Genomic DNA, 10,691 nt, shown 5'->3' on the forward strand with positions numbered 1-10,691 from the left:
CACATTAGGTGATAGGATTTCAGTAAATGAATTTCGTTGGGGGGCGGGGGTTACAACTTAGTCCATAAAAGTAGGTTCTGGTGGAGAGTATAGTAGCAGAAATAAGTTCTAGAACATCTCCATTATTATCTGAGTACTTGAGTACAGCAAGTACTTTAGTTAGTACTTGTTGTATTTGATATCATGTTCCTGAATTACAAAATCAGAGGTTTGTATCAGGTGATTTGTCAACTCCTTTCTCTTGCCTTAATCTTGCCTTAAACTCCTTAATCTTGTTCAGGATTAACTGAAATCAGAATTAGTTGAAGCATAAGAATTTATATTTTATTCATTTGTTTTCTTTGGGGTATAGCAACTTAAAATGACATCATGTTCTCTCCATGTTAAATGTTCAAGCTTCTACAGGACTAGTATCATCACTCTTTAATTATGTACTATTATTGAGACATCTGCCCCAACAAACAGAGTTGGTACAAACTATGGTGATTTAGTGACTACACAGAAACATTATCACTTTAAATCTTTTGGTCATGATATCGTGTCATTGTATAATGTCCAAAGAAAATCTTAGATTTCAAAAAAGCATTACAATAAAATGTTATAAACATCTGCTCGCACACCAGCATGTATCCACAGTTATGTGTGTTATGTGTTTAAGATTGGAAACTTGTTTGATAAGACTGATAAGGGAAATCTATGTTCTAAGGTGGCTGACCAATCCAGCAGGGGAATCCCAGTCCCTGGCCTAGGACCATTCTGGGTTTTAGCTCCTGCTGCACCCAGTGCAGGTTCAAAAGTGCCAGAGATATGGAAGTAAAAGTATATAAACAACTCCCTTTGTTTGTGCTCCAGGCTCAGACCTTGGGAGATCACTCTCCTCTGAGCCTGGAGGCATTAAATAAACCTCCTTTCTCCAAGATCTCTGAATGCCACTTGGTTCTTCCGGCAGGCAATCCAGTCCAGGTTCTATAACAAGACAGGACATTAAGACATCTAAAATAATGAAATATGTATTAATTAAAGAAATACACATTGTGATGTTCATGTATGATGAAATATATTTTTTTTACTTTGGAAAATAATTCAGACTCATCTATTGTGTACATTCCCTCAGGGTATATAAAAATTTTTCAGGAATTTGATATACATATAATTTATCATGAACTTTGAGAAGTGAAGCACATCTCTACTATTACAAATTTCCCAGTGAGCCTTGACATACTATATTTGCTGTAAATCATATTTTAATGTAAGTAAACACTAAATAATTTAATATTTTTATTTAAAAATCAGAGAATATTTAATACACTCATCTGTTAAAAAGAATATTGATGAAATAAGCTACTCCAATGTTAATGACTGCAGTAAATTTCACAGGACACATAAATTGATTTCACACAACATAGCTTATTTTATTTGTGTAATTACAAATTTACATCTTTCAAAGGTTGAGTATATTAACTGATATATATGACGTTTTTCATGTAAATATCTCTATACATTTCATTTTTAAAATTGCCTTGCATTATATGGCTTGATTTACCTGACCCTTTGTGGTAATAGTTAGAAAATGCAATTTACTTCAAAAACTACAAATGGGATGGCACAGATGGATGTTTTACTTTCCAAAGCTGTATAATTAATCAAGACTTTTCCAATTACATTGTTGAGTGGTTAGCATAAATATTGTTAAATTCTTTTCTAAATCTTAACCACTATTCATCTGGCCAATGCACATATGGCATACAGGAAAATTTGCATCACAAATATGGTAAATTGCTGATAAAGAGTAGTTATAAATGCTGGTAACCGTAAATCTGAAGCCAGTTTTGTTTTATTTCTCTATTTCTTTTGTAAGCTACTACTAGTCTAAAAAAATAAGAAAATGCCTCTGTCTGATTTTAGGGACATTGTGATATTAATAGTTTATATGTTAGGTTATAGACCTATGTTATAGAGTTGCTTTACTTCCTGCTACTGCTAGGAATAGTGGTTAATAGATGTTAGAACAACAACAAAATGGCTTGGGAGCCCAGCTCGGCTATTTAGTTACTCTGTTGTAACTTTGGGTCAGTTACACAGTATCAGTTTGCCTTTCTTTCTGCTTGTGCAGTATTATTCAACTGGCAACATTGCTTAATTGACTTAAAGAAAGTATAAGAATTTAAGTAAATAGGGGCACCTGGGTGGCTCAGTGGGTTAAAGCCTCTGCCTTCGGCTCAGGTCATGATCTCAGGGTCCTGGGATCGAGCCCCGCATCGGGCTCCCTGCTTGGCAGGAAGTCTGCTTCCTCCTCTCTCTCTGCCTGCCTCTCTGCCTACTTGTGATCTCTCTCTCTGTCAAATAAATAAATAAAAATCTTTAAAAATAAAAAAAAAAGAATTTAAGTAAATGAGCATTATGCCTCAAATATAGCAAACGTTCTATTATTATTAGTTTGCATAATTATTTCCCAACTCAAAGTCTTTTTATTTTTTTCTCAGGTTAAAATTGAAACACCTCTGCTACTTTCCTTTTACTTGTCTGCCTTATTACGTTGGGTTTATCCTTTTTATTTGTTTTGTTTTGTTTTGTTTTAAGATTTTATTTATTTATTTGACAGAGAGAGATCACAAGCAGATGGAGAGGCAGGCAGAGAAAGAGAGAGAGGGAAGCAGGCTCCCTGCTGAGCAGAGAGCCCGATGCGGGCCTCGATCCCAGGACCCTGAGATCATGACCTGAGCCGAAGGCAGCGGCTTAACCCACTGAGCCACCCAGGCGCCCCTGTTTTTTTTTTTTTTTTTCTTAAGAGAAGATAGTGTATATACAGGTTTGGTTCTGCTCTCATATAAAGCCATGAAGACACATGTACAGATTTTTAAAAATGTTTTTATGTGCACACATAACATACATACATGCTGTTCTATATTCTGTTCAAATGCACATAAAAGATTATCATTGAGAAATGTCTTTGTTAATGAATGAACATACCACTAGCATCATTTAGGAGGTCACATGACATCTCCAGCATGGTTAAGTATAATTTTCTAACCACTATTCTATTGTTGGACTTTTTTAAGTATTTGAAATTTGGTACTTTTTAAATAATATTGTCATTTTCTTCTTTTTTGTCTAATTTTCTTGGATATTTAAAAATATTTTTTTCTTATGTACTATATGGCTTTAATCTTGCTGTGATATATGTGTTTTCAGATTCCTTTCTGGTACTACCTTTGCCTTACAATTAGTTAATATTCTTTTTTCAAAAATACACATGGTTTACTAAATTACTTGATTATTTTTATTTTAGCTAAACCTATTCATATTTTTCCTTCAAATTTTTTGGAGATTAGTTTATTGCTTAAAATACATTTGTTATGAAATTATATATAAAAGACACATTTTATTTTCTTTTTACTAATAATTTGTTGTCTTTTTGTTTTTGTTATAAGGACATTAGGAACATGTTTATGATTGTGGTAGTACTGTACTATAACATGTACTCTAGACTGAATGTTTGTTTTCCCAAAATGTATATGTTGAGATCCTAAGCTCCAGTGTGATGGTATTAAGTGGTATGGGCCTTTGGGAGGTGATTAGGACAGGAGGATGGAGTCCTCAGATGGGATTAGTGCCCTTATAAAAAGAGACAGAGAATGATGATCTTGCTTTCTGCCAAAAAGTCTGATTTCTGGGTCTTTTGCTTCATTTTTAAGTTTGAATTTATATTTGGTTAATCTTCATTTGTAATTGCTTCTGCTGAGTGCTTCTTATTGCAGATTGCTTTAACTTAAGTACATTGGTTGGAGTTGTGAACCCAATACCCCAAGTGCACATAGAGGTACAGCTATTGTTATAGATTCTCATGTAAGGTATTTTCAACCTTGAGATAAAGACCAAAAAAGGGGTTGCTAGGTGGTTCAGTTGGTTAAGCAACTGCCTTCGACTCAGGTCATGATCCCAGAGTACCAGCATCGTGTCCTGCATTGGTCTCCCAGCTCCATGGGGAGAATGCTTCTCCCTCCGACCTTCTCCTCTCTCATGCTCTCTCTCACTCTCTCTCTCTCAATACATAAATAAAATCTTAAAAAAAAAAAGACCAAAAAAGGCACATTCCCTTAATTACAATCTTTAGAAAGCAGAATTTTTAAGCAATGTGCACAGGGCATTAAAGTCCCTCACCCTACTTCATATTGTGTTTTAATTCACTCCCTTAAGTAATGGGAACACAGTTAGTTTTTCTTATATCCCAGGCTGCCTTAAATTCCAAGATTGAAAATCCCTTGGGTTTTGACTGACTTTAGCACATATGTACTACCTTCTTTTTGTACTCTCCTTGTTTTAGTTACGGTAATTTATTTCTATAAGTTTAACCTAACTATATATTTTAATAAGTTATTTGTTGCTTTTTGTACAGCATGCTAAATATCTTTTAAGATTTTATTTATTTATTTGAGAGAGAGAGAATGAGAAAGAGTACAAGAGGACAGAGAGTCAGAGGGAGAAGATGACTCCCTGCTGAGAGGGAGCCCACTGTGGGACTGGATCCCAAGACTCCAGGATCCTGACCTGAGCCAAAGGCTATCACTTAACCAACGGAGACACACAGGAGACCCCCATGCTAAATATATATATATATATATGTATATATATATATATATATATATACATATATATATATATATATATGTATATATATGGACGCACACGCACACACACACACACACACACACACACATATATATATAATTTACTTATTTTATTAAATATAATATATTATTAGCCCCAGGGTACAGGTCTGTGAATCGCCAGGTTTACACATTCATAGCACTCACCATAGCACATATATTCTCCAGTGTCCATAACCCCACCACCCTCTTGCTACCCCCTCCCCCCGGCAACCCTCAGTTTGTTTTGTGAGATTGAGAGTCTCTTAGGTTTGTCTCCCTCCCGATCCCATCTTGTTTCATTTATTCTTTTCCTACCCCCCATGTTGCCTCTCAACTTCTCATATCAGGGAGATCATATGATAATTGTCTTTCTCTGATTGACTTATTTCACTAGGCATAATACCCTGTAGTTCCATCCACATCATTGCAAATGGCAAGATTTCATTTCTTTTGATGGCTGCATAGTATTCCATTGTATATATATACCACCTCTTTATCTATTCATCTGTTGGTGGACATCTAGGTTCTTTCCATAGTTTGGCTATTGTGGACATTGCTGCTATAAACATTCGGGTGCACGTGCCCCTTCGGATCACTACGTTTGTATCTTTAGGGTAAATACCCAGTAGTGCAATTGCTGGGTCGTAGGGTTGCTCTATTTTCAACTTTTTTTTTTTTTTATTTGACAGAGAGAGACCACAAGTGGACGGAAAGGCAGGAGGAGATCATGACCTGAGCCGAAGGCAGCAGCTTAATCCACTGAGTCACCCAGGCGCCCCTATTTTCAACTTTTTGAGGAACCTCCATGCTGTTTTCCAGAGTGGTTGCACCAGCTTGCATTCCCACCAACAGTGTAGGAGAGTTCCCCTTTCTCCGTATTCTTGCCAGCATCTGTCATTTCCTGACTTGTTAATTTTAGCCATCCTGACTGGTGTGAGGTGGTATCTCATTGTTGTTTTGATTTGTATTTCCCTGATGCTGAGTGATGTGGAGCACTTTTTCATGTGTCTGTTGGCCATCTGGATGTCTTCTTGCAGAAATGTCTGTTCATGTCCTCTGCCCATTTCTTGATTGGATTATTTGTTCTTTGGGTGTTGAATTTGATAAGTTCTTTATAGATTTGGGATACTAGCCTTTTATCTGATATGTCATATGAAAATATCTTCTCCCATTCTGTCAGTTGTCTTTTGGTTTTGTTGACTGTTTCCTTTGCTGTGCAAAAGCTTTTGATCTTGATGAAGTCCCAATAGTTCATTTTTGCCCTTGCTTCCCTTACCTTTGGTGATGTTCCTAGGGAGAAATTGCTGCAGCTGAGGTCGAAGAGGTAACTGCCTGTGTTCTCCTCAAGAATTTTGATGGATTCCTATCCTCATATTGAGGTCCTTCATCCATTTTGAGTCTCTTTTCACGAGTGGTGTAAGGAAATGGTCCAGTTTCATTTTTCTGCATGTGGCTGTCAAATTTTCCAAACACCATTTGTTGAAGAGGCTGTCTTTTTTCCATTGGGTGTTCTTTCCTGCTTTGTCGAAGATGAGTTGACCATAGAGTTGAGGGTCTATTTCTGGGCTCTCTATTCTGTTCCATTGATCTATGGGTCTGTTTTTGTGCCAGTACCATACTGTCTTGATGATGACAGCTTTGTAATAGAACTTAAAGTCTGGAATTGTGATGCCACCAACTTTGGCTTTCTTTTTCAATATACCTCTGGCTATTTGAGGTCTTTCCTGGTTCCATATAAATTTTAGGATTATTTGTTCCATTTCTTTGAAAAAAATGGATGGGATTTTTATAGGGATTGCATTAAACGTGTAGATTGCTTTAGGTAGCATAGACATTTTCACAATATTTGTTCTTCCAACCCAGGAACATGGAACATTTTTTTCCATTTTTTTGTGTCTTCCTTAATTTCTTTCATGAGTACTTTATAATTTTCTGTGTAGTGTAGATACCTTGCATCTTTGGTAAGGTTTATTCCTAGGTATCTTATGGTTTTGGGTGCAGTTATAAATGGGTTGACCCTTTAATTTTTCTTTCTTCTGTCCTGTTGTTGGTGTAAAGAAATGCAACTGATCTCTGTGCATTGATTTTCTATCCTGACACATTACTGAATTCCTGTACAAGTTCTGGCAGATTTGGAGTGGAGTCTTTTGGGTTTTCCACATATAGTATCATATCATCTGCAAAGAGTGATAGTTTGACTTCTTCTTTGCTGATTTGGATGCCTTTAATTTCTTTTTGTTGTCTGATTGCTGAGGCTAGGACTTCTGGTACTATGTTGAATAGCAGTGGTGATAATGGACATCCCTGCAATGTTCCTGACCTTAGTGGAAAAGCTCTCAGTTTTTCTCCATTGAGAATGATACTCTTGGTGGGTTTTTCATAGATGGCTTTGATGATATTGAAGTATGTACCCTTTATCCCTACACTTTGAAGAGTTTGATCAGAAGGATGCTTCACTTCATCAAATGTTTTTCATCATCTATTGAGAGTTTCATGTGGTTCTTGTTCTTTCTTTTATTAATGTGTTGTATCACATTGATTGATTTGTGGATGTTGAACCAACCTTGCAGCCCTGGAATAAATCCCACTTGGTCGTGGTGAATAATCCTTTTAATGTAATGTTGGATCCTATTGCTAATATTTTGGCAAGAATTTTCACATCTGTGAACAATATCAATGATATTGGTCTGTAATTTTATTTTTGAATGGGATCTTTGTCTGGTTTTGGGATCAAGGTGATTATGGCCTCATAAAATTAGTTAGGAAGTTTTCCTTCCATTCCTATTTTTTGGAACAGTTTCAGGAGAATAAGAATTAATTCTTTTTAAAATATTTGGTAGAATTTCCCTGGGAAGCCATCTGGCCCTGGGCTCTTGTTTGTTTGAAGATTTTTGATGACTGCTTCAATCTCCTTACTGGTTATGGGTCTGTTCAGGTTTTCTATTTCTTCCTGGTTCAGTTGTGGTAATTTATATGTCTCTAGGAATGCACCCATTTCTTCCAGATTGTCAAATTTGCTGACATATAGTTGCTCATAATAAGTTCTTATAATTGTTTGTATTTCTTCCGTTTTGGTTGTGATCTCTCCTCTTTCATTCATGATTTTATTAATTTGGGTCCTTTCTCTTTTCTTTTTGATAAGTCTGGCCAGGGGTTTATCAATCTTATTAATTCTTTCAAAGAACCAGTTCCTAGTTTTGTTGATTTGTTCTATTGTTTTTTTTTGGTTTCTATTTCATTGATTTCTGCTGTGATCTTTATGATTTCTCTTCTGCTGGGTTTAGGGTTTCTTTCTTGTTCTTTCTCCAGCTCCTTTAGGTGTAGGGTTAGGTTGTTTACCTGAGACCTTTCTTGTTTCTTGAGAAAGGCTTGTACCGCTATATATTTTCCTCTCAGGACTACCTTTGTTGTGTCCCACAGATTTTGAACCATTGTGTTTTCATTATCATTTGTTTCCATGAATTTTTTCAATTCTTCTTTAATTTCCTGGTTGACCCATTCATTCTTTAGAAGGATGCTGTTGAGTCTCCATGTATTTGGGTTCTTTCTAAATTTCCTCTTGTGATTGAGTTCTAGCTTCAGAGCATTGTGGTCTGAAAATATGCAGGGAATGATCCCAATTTTTTGATACCAGTTGAGACCTGATTAGGACCGAGGATGTGATCTATTCTGGAGAGTGTTCCATGTGCACTAGAGAAGAATGTGTATTCTGTTGCTTTGGAATGGAATGTTCTGAATATATCTGTGATGTCCATCTGGTCCAGTGTGTCATTTAAGACCTTTATTTCCTTGTTGATCTTTTGCTTGGATGATCTGTCCATTTCAGTGAGGGGGGTGATAAAGTCTCCTACTATTATTGTATTATTGTCAATGTGTTTCTTTGATTTTGTTATTAATTGGTTTATATAGTCCCATGTTAGGGACATAGATATTTAAAATTTTTAGTTCTTCTTGTTGGACAGACACTTCCTCATCCCTTATTATAGTCTTTGGCTTAAAATCTAATTGATCTAATATAAGGATTGCCACCCCAGCTTTCTTTTGATGTCCATTAACATGCTAAATTGTTTTCCACCCCCTCACTTTAAATCTAGATATGTCTTTGGGTCTAAAATGAGTTGGGTTTTTGTTGTTGTTGTTGTTGTTGTTGTTTGTTTTTTTTTTTTTTTTTTTTTGTAGAGAGCATATTGATGGTTTTTGTTTTTTTATCCATTCTGATACCCTGTGTCTTTTGATTGGGGCATTTAGCCCATTTACATTCAGGGTAAGTATTGAGAGATATGAATTTAGTGCCATTGTATTGCCTGTAAGGTGACTATTATTGTACATTGTCTCTGTTCCTTTCTGGTCTACTACTTTTAGGATCTCTCTTTGCTTAGAGGATCCCTTTCCTGAGAGCTGGCTTGGTGTTTACAAATTCTTTCAGTTTTTGTTTGTCCTGGAAGCTTTTTATCTCTCCTTCATTTTCAATGATAGCCTCGCTGGATATAGTATTCTTGGCTTCATGTTTTTCTCATTTAATGCTCTGCATATATCATGCCAGTTCTTTCTGGCCTTCCAGGTCTCTGTGGATAAGACTGCTGCCATTCTAATAGTTTTACCATTGTATGTTACAGACTTCTTGTCCAGGGCTGATTTCAGGATTTTTCCCTTTGTCACTAAGACTTGTAAATTTTACTATTAGATGATGGAGTGTGGACCTATTCTTGTTGATTTTGAGGGGGGTTTTCTGCACTTCCTGGATTTTGAAGCTTGTTCCCTTTGTCATATTAGGGAAATTCTCTACAATAATTCTCTCCAATAAACCTTCTGTTCCCCTCTTTCTTCTTCTTCTAGAATTCCAATCATTCTAATGTTGTTTGGTCTTGTAGTATCACTTATCTCTCAAATTCTCCCCTTGTGGTCCAGTAGTAGTTTGTCTCTCTTTTGCTCAGCTTCTTTATTCTCTGTCATTTGGTCTTCTATATCACTAATGCTCTTTTCTGCCTCATTTATCCTAGCAATAAGAGCCTCCATTTTTTATTGCACCTCATTAATTGTCTTTTTTATTTCAGCTTGGTTAGATTTTAGTTCTTTTATTTCTCCAGAAAGAGCTTTTATTTCTCCAGAAAGGGTTTCTCTAATATCTTCCATGCCTTTTTTGAGCCCAGCTAATACCTTGAGAATTGTCATTCTGACCTCTAGATCTGACATATTACCAATGTTCATTTTGATTAGGTCCCTACACTTTGGTACTGCCTCTTGTTCTTTTTTTTTTTTTTTTTTTTTTTTTGTGGTGAGTTTTTCCTGCCTTGTCATTTTTTCCAGATAAGAGTATATGAAGGAGAGAATACTAAAAGGATGGCAAAGATCCCAGGAAAATGTGCTTTAACCAAATCAGAAGAGACCCTAAATCAGAGGGGAAGAATGGGGGTATAAAGAAGTTCACGAAAAACAAGAAAAAAAAGAAAGAAAATTAAAAAAAAGAAAAAATATAAAAAAAGAAAATATGTATATATATATATATATATATATATATATATATATTTAAAGATTTTATTGATTTATTTGACAGACAGAGATCACAAGTAGGTGGAGAGGCAGGCAGAGAGAGAGAGAGGAGGAAGCAGGCTCCCCGCGAAGCAGAGAGCCCAACTCGGGGCTTGATCCCAGGACCCTGGGATCATGACCCAAGCCGAAGGCAGAGGCTTTAACCCACTGAGCCACCCAGGTGCCCCAGAAAATATGTATATTGAACTGGTGAATAGAACAGAGTCCCCCACTTAATTTTGGGAGTATTTTGGTCTCTTAGGAGAAACTACCTCCCAAAATTTTAAAAGATGAAAGAAAATATATAGAAACACACACACATACACACACAAATACACACATGCAAACACACACACACAAATACAATAAGGGTAAACAAGATGAAGGGATGGAATATGACCATAGAGATGAATTAAAAAACAAATCTAAAAAAGGAGTTCATAATATAAGTTGGTTGGGAGAATAAAGAATAAGAAAATGGAGAGAATTTGCTCAGTCTAGAGACTAGATCAA

The sequence above is a fragment of the Lutra lutra genome, chromosome 1 (assembly GCF_902655055.1).
Source record: "Lutra lutra chromosome 1, mLutLut1.2, whole genome shotgun sequence".
Lineage (NCBI taxonomy): Eukaryota > Metazoa > Chordata > Mammalia > Carnivora > Mustelidae > Lutra > Lutra lutra.